The sequence below is a fragment of the Oryzias melastigma genome, linkage group LG17 (assembly GCF_002922805.2).
Source record: "Oryzias melastigma strain HK-1 linkage group LG17, ASM292280v2, whole genome shotgun sequence".
Lineage (NCBI taxonomy): Eukaryota > Metazoa > Chordata > Actinopteri > Beloniformes > Adrianichthyidae > Oryzias > Oryzias melastigma.
This window is the reverse complement of record NC_050528.1, coordinates 3,816,689-3,822,570: the sequence shown is the minus strand read 5'-3', so window position 1 is coordinate 3,822,570 and position 5,882 is coordinate 3,816,689. Positions and strand designations below refer to the sequence as shown.

The 5,882-nt window shown below is 40.9% G+C and overlaps 1 protein-coding gene across 1 annotated transcript in view; it reads left to right on the top strand.

The window, feature by feature from the left end:
- The window catches only part of b4galt2 (UDP-Gal:betaGlcNAc beta 1,4- galactosyltransferase, polypeptide 2), a 205,385-nt gene that overhangs the window by 1,595 nt on the left and 197,908 nt on the right, over window positions 1–5,882 (top strand). The gene's annotated exons all lie outside the window — the stretch shown is intronic.

Genomic DNA, 5,882 nt, shown 5'->3' with positions numbered 1-5,882 from the left:
AAACCTACCATGTAAATATCAGCGAAACTCCATAGCCAAAAAAAACAAAACAAGAGTCAAAATTAGCAAAAACTAGCTGAAATATTAGCTAAACTTCAAAATAGCCAAAAATATACTAAAGAAGAGCCTAAATTAGCCTAAACAGCTAGCATATAGCTTAAATATTAGCTAAACTCCAAATTGTCCTTAAAAAATGAAAAAAAGTCTAAACTGGCCATATGACTAGCATGTAAATATTAGCTAAACCCAAAAATAGCCTAAAAAAATTTAGTAAATGCAAAAATGGTCCAAAAAGCTAGCGAATTCTGATTTTTAAAACTTGAAAACTGTAACTTTTTAACATAATTATGAATAATAAAAAGGCAGGAATATATTTGGTCAAAATTATACAAGTTAGAAATGAGCACAAGATAACATCATTAATAACAATAAAATAAAATGATCTGGAGGGCCGGATAGAATTACCTGGAGGGCCGGATCCGGCCCCCGGGCCTTGACTTTGACACATGAATTACTCCAATGAGTCAGCATTTCTGTAGCGTTTATGTGGATCATAATAAGTTTCTTCATTTGTTAAATTAATTTAATTTCAGCCAAAATATTCCTTTCCTTTGTCACTATAGTCCTTAAAAAACAAGCTTTTATGTCGTAACTTTCTTGAGTGAAATATTTTCTTGTATAACGTGTAACCCATGAAGTGTGAGCACATTTTGAAGAACTCATTTTGATCTGTTTTTGAAAAATAAAACCCCTCTGAACTGTTGTGCTTCAGATTCTGGTTTGTGCTGTAGGTTTTGACCAACTCTTCTCCAATAAAGTATCCTTCATAAACCTATTTTCTACTTACAAAAAGTACTTTTTATCTAAATGTCAATAAAAAAACAAACATCCTGTTTTGCTGCTTTGGATTCTGGTCCACTCTCGGCTCTCTGGGACTCCAGGCCGTTATTACCGTCACTAAATGGGCTTAAGATTCTTTCATTGACTGCTGATTTAAGCATTAGTGTCTCACTGTTTGAATGGGCCATTTGAGTGATCCCGCAGAGACGTCTTCTGAGGATCTGCTGTGGCCTGACTCCAGGCAGGAAGTGGTTATGGCATCAGCGCGTCCTGTTACAGGTGGCTGGTTTGTTTGGCTGCTCCGCTCGGCTGATCTGCAGCTAAAGCCTTCCAGTTTATGACCGAATATGTTTGGCTGATTGAGTTAAGATCTCTGGTTCAGAGGAGCTCCTTGCATCTGAAGATGACGGGTCATGCTGTGTGGTTGCCTGGATACTTGACAGCTATAGAGACGGCCTCACTTCACAGACGGAATATACTTTCACAAGCATAAAAACTCCAGACGGTGACCAGCTTTAAGGAGAAAAACACACATTTTATAAAGGTGGACAAACATTTTTGGAAAGTTTTATGATCTAAACATAAATAATTTACTTGAAAAATCTCTGACCAAGACAGATATCGTGGTGAAATTGTGCCAAATAGTTTAGCAAATTACAAAAAGTATTGGGTATCACGTTGTTCAATAAACTTTCATTTAGGTCATTAATGTCGTAGCAAAACTGTAATTATTATTTAGGATGCTGGCTCTCCTTAAGAAATGTTCTAAGAAATAGACTTGTTGCTAGGTAACTGCATTGTCAGAAGAATAAGAATTGCAAAGTTATCATGTCTGCAGGTATTAGGAAAAGGTGTAAGCTTATTTAACTAAGTTAAATGTGGAAAAGAAACAGTTTGGGTATCAGGAAAATAAGGAAGAAACTCATCTTATCAGGTAAAAAATGATGAAAATATTTTATACCTTTCCATCCCTTATGGGGTGATGGGGTTGCTGGAGCCTATCCTAGCTACGTGTAGAGGTAGACGGGGTGATGAAAATATAGTTTTAGATATTTATTGAATATCAGATCTTTCATGCATATCTGAATTTGGTTTATGTATAAAAAGAAATGAGTCAAACCCTTTCTCTTCATGTTCCACACATTTTCATCCCAGAATCGTCACATATTCACGTTTGGTTGAGGACCCCTCCATGTCACTTTTTGGCATTTTGAGTCGTCGTTTTTTGATGTACTGGCTTTTTGTAAAATCAAGGGGTCTGCAACCCTCAGGACGCGGTACCCAATCCGGTACCGGACACGCACTGATCCTCAGGACACGTCCAGTAACCCTAACTCAGGACCAGTACCCTAACCTTGACCTGGTACTGGTTTTCGTCCGATTCGCGCCCAGTACCGCGTCTATTACCGGTTCAGTACCGCATCTGGTCTGGTGCCAGGTTAGGGTTAGGGCACAGGTGTCAAACTCCAGGCCTCGAGGGCCGGTGTCCTACATGTTTTCCAACCGCTGAAGCTCCTTATTGGCCAAACACATCTGATCCAGGTGATCAGCAGCAGATAGGGCGGGGTCTCTGGAAAACCAGCAGGACGTCGGCCCTTGAGGCCTGGAGTTCCACACCCCTGGGTTAGGTTACTGGTGCGCTATGCATTGCAGTACTGGACCGGTTCTGGTTTGTGGTCCGGAGGTTGGGGACCCGTGATTTAATGGGAACAGCCAGTATGTCATAAAACGATGACTTGGGGATACCCAAAATGTCAAAAAGTGATGTGGGGGGGGGGTCCTTAACCAAACGTCAATATGTGAATATGAGAATGTGTTGACATGGTAGAGATCATTCATGTCGTACAATTCCTGTCTTATTTGTTGAAGGTGTGAAATCTCATCTCCACCTTTGACCCATTCAAGTTACGACCGCACTGGTGAACCATTTGGTGGTTTATACCCCCCAGTCCAACCCCCATAATGCCGAGTGTCAAGCAGGAAGGCTTTAAGTCCCATCATAGAGTCTGATGGATCTGATCTCACGAGGCTCCAGTTTCAAAATGTTTGCTGCTTAATATATACAGTTATTTAAACATGTTTTAGGTGAAATTCTGAAATGCCAACCAAGCACCAGAACAGAGAACGAACAGGATTTATGTGACTTTAAAGACTATTAGTGTCCGAAAATCTGGTATGTGTTTCAGAAAGTTCTACAGGGATTTTCACACATGTCGATGTTTGGTTAAGGACCCCTCCACGTCACATTTGGATGTTTTGGGTGTCCCAACGTGCTGACTGTTCCCATCAAATCACGGTCCCCAACATCTAGGCTGGAAACCGCAATCGGTCCAGTACCGGGACGCGGAGTGCACCAGTACCCAAAACCAGGAACCGGAACCCTAACCCGGTAGTGGACGCGACACCAGATGTGAACTGGTCCTCAAAACGTGTCCAGTACTGGTATCTTGACACGGTACCGGAACCCTAACCCGGTACAGGATGTGTTACCAGACACGGCCCTGAACCCGAACTGGCATCAGATGCGGTGCTGGGCGCGAACCGGTACCGGGTTATGGTTTGGTACTTGGTTAAGGTACCAGTACTGGACACGTCCTGAGGACCAGTTTGCATCTGGTACCGCGTCCCGAGGGTTCCAGACGCTTGATTTCATAAAAAGCCAGCATGTCAAAAAATGACGAGTTGGGGTTCTTAACCAAACGTCAACGTGTGACGACTTGGGGATGATAATTTTTTGCACAACCATGTCTGGAGTTTTCATAAAAACGCGTGGAGAAGAGCAGATGTCCATGAGAAGAAGTTGAGTGGACAAATTCCTTGTTTTGATGGTTGAAGTCAGAGGAGAAAGGTGATAGCTCATTGCAGACAAGATTTAGAGCCTCTATCTCGTCTGTCCTTACTCGTGGCGATGGGCTGAACCTCTATGGGCTGAACCTCTATGGGCTGAACCTCTATAGGCTAAACCTCTATAGGCTGTACCTCTATGGGCTGTACCTCTATGGGCTGAACCTCTATAGGCTGAACCTCTATAGGCTGAACCTCTATGGGCTGAACCTCTATGGACTGAACCTCTATAGGCTGAACCTCTATGAGCTGAACCTCTATAGGCTGAACCTCTATAGGCTGAAACTCTATAGGGGGAACCTCTATAGGTGTATTCAGACTGGACACATTTGGTTTGCTTCAAGCGAACCTTGGCCCTTGCCGGCCTTGACACTTGTGCACTAGATTAAATTAAGATGGTTAGTTCTGAATCTGAACATGAAACCAGATCCATTTGTCTTTGTTTCTGTTGTTTAGGCTGCAGTTGGTGTTTAGGTTGGCGTCGGGGTATTTTGTGTACACACTTTAGGTTGTTTATTGGTAATCAGACAAAAGTACTACACTACAGTTCCCCTCAGTGCTGTTGACCATTTCCTTCTCTTTCTTGTAACCACGGAGGATCCAGCTTCTGACAGTTACTTCCAGCTGGTGACGCACCATAAACAAAACTGATTTCTCAAACCTTCAAAGTTAAATCTGAAGCTCCATAGAGCCATTTGTGGTGAAGTGGGAGATTTTCTGCCGCGGCTATGAGATGCTAACATGTCAAAACATACAATGAGAACTTCAAGCGCCTTGTTGAATCTCTGAGGCACCAGAAGTGGCCCAACATGCTTCTATCTCGTTGTATTTCCTAAAGGGAGTGCAGATGTCTATTGGGGTTTTCTTCTGTTTCAACTCCTACAGAGACATGAGATTTTCTCTCATCAATGCGGCAAACAAACCGATCTTCTCTGTCTTGAGCTCATTTCACATTCTATAGAGGTCAGAGACGTCTTTCTTCTGAGCGCTATGATAGCCTGACCTTGTGGTGAGTTTTCTTGAACGTCTTTTCTTGGAAAAGCTGACAGCTGTCTTAAATACCTTTTGACTGAGAGTAATCTTTCTCATCATCGAGTCGTGGACTTCATGATGCTTGGCAGTTATAATCCTTCTGGACTGATGGGCAACAGCAAAGATTTGTGTTATTTCTGGTTTTAATTGGCTGAAAATTTTACAGTTTTTTTTATAGTAGTCATAGCTTTTTTTATATAAGTTATTAAAAAATATCTAAGTCTGACCTGCAGCAGTTCTGGACTGCAAGGACAAAGTGGTTTTTATCATTCTTTTTAATTGCACCTTTGAGTGAAAATTTCACCGCAACATTCTCAAAAACTCACCAAAATTTGTACACAAGTTAAAATAAATCATTGGAGATGGTTAAAAAAAAGATGACTTCACAGTGATAGAATATTAATGGGAACAAAAATAAATCCAAGATCCACTAAAGAAACCAGAACACACGTGTAAGGGAAATCCAAACAAAGTTTTGAAACTATTATGGGATGGACACAGGGCCTACAAACTTGGTGGCCATTTTGTGGCAAAGTGCGAAATTTGGCAATTTTCACATTTTTTCATATTATGGGAAAAGAAACATTTTGTCTGACCAATCTTCACAAAATTTTGCACATATGTCGTCAGCTTAAGTATACAAGTTTTTTGTTTTTTTTTTAAACTTCTATAAGTATTCATTGTTTGTGGGATCATGTCTGTGTGTGTTTATGGAGGGGGGGTAGAGGGTGGATGGGTTTCTCTTTTTTCATTGATTAATTTATTTTTGTGTTTCTGTTTTTAATTGCATAGTGCTTCGAGCTGCGCAAGTATGAGAAGCTCTCTTTTATAAATTAAGTTTGATTCAATTTGTTGACAGCTGACCTTGGAAAAAGGCAGCCATCTTGAATTTCCCCCCCAAAAATGACCTTTTAGTACTTTTCACAAATTCAAACTCCTCCTAGGGATTTTTTATCACCTTATAACTCACTGAGCTTTACTTGGAAGCTACTTAGGTAAAAATGTTAGAATTGGAAGTTGTAGATTTTGAATGGTGTTCACACTGCGCGCAAACGGGATTTTTTTTCTTTTGCTCGCACAGTTTTTGCTGAAATATTGTAAAAATGTACTACAGGAATCGTTGGCTGATGCTGAACAAAACAATATGACATACGATGTGAACATAT